The sequence below is a fragment of the Rhagoletis pomonella genome, unplaced genomic scaffold, assembly GCF_013731165.1.
Source record: "Rhagoletis pomonella isolate Grant_MI unplaced genomic scaffold, Rhpom_1.0 Rhpom_scaffold_00004, whole genome shotgun sequence".
Taxonomy (NCBI): Eukaryota; Metazoa; Arthropoda; class Insecta; order Diptera; family Tephritidae; genus Rhagoletis; species Rhagoletis pomonella.
In genome coordinates, this window is record NW_023458558.1 from 59904825 (window position 1) to 59905656 (window position 832).

An 832-nucleotide genomic window follows, 5' to 3' on the forward strand; every position below is an offset into this window, starting at 1 on the left:
AAAAATACAAGTGTCAGTCAATATGCTGACAGCCGACTAAATACCCAACTTCTATTACCTTTATAGCATCAAGCTCTCTTCATATCCAGCGAAGGCTCTAAGTATGTAGGTACTCGTACTTTTTCTTACGCCTTTACTAAGCCTCCATTGCCAACGGCCCTTATATGTACTTGGCCACTTCGTGAAATAATCAATCTTGCTGAGAGCTTTTTGTTTTGCCGCATCTCTTACGGACAACAGCGCATTTAAATGTACAACAGACAGCCTGCGAAAATGTCATATTGATTGCAATGATAATTATTGTACACTGCCTATTAAAAAGAGTAACCTTTTTCTATAGACTTAGCAGTGACAGAACCTTTGCAAACAAGAATTAAAAGCAAAAAGATGCGTAAGCCTATGAAAAGTGTCAACGTAAGGACATCAGGCATCTACCCTGCAACTCAGCCTAATGATTGATTAGCAATTAATTAGCTGCACAAATAACGGTAATTATACAATGCCGGAAATGTGTCTCGCTTGCCGGAAGGCAACAACGAATATTTTTACACTCAAATGCCATTGAACAATAGAAAAAAAGCGAACCTGGCAGTTTGGCAAAGTAAGTGCAGAGAGCGGCAAGAAAATAAATAAAGGACGGGCGAGCGTTGAATATGTATTGTCTTTTTTTCTCTTCTATGTAAAGCCTTGAATTGTATGCAAATTCAGAAGGCGGCTACTAAGCGCCCAATCTCTCCCTTCTCGAATGCAAGACAGCCGCTTCAGCCACTCAGTCATTCATTTATTTGCCGAACCATAGAAAATTACTTATAAAATTTATTACACTATCAAT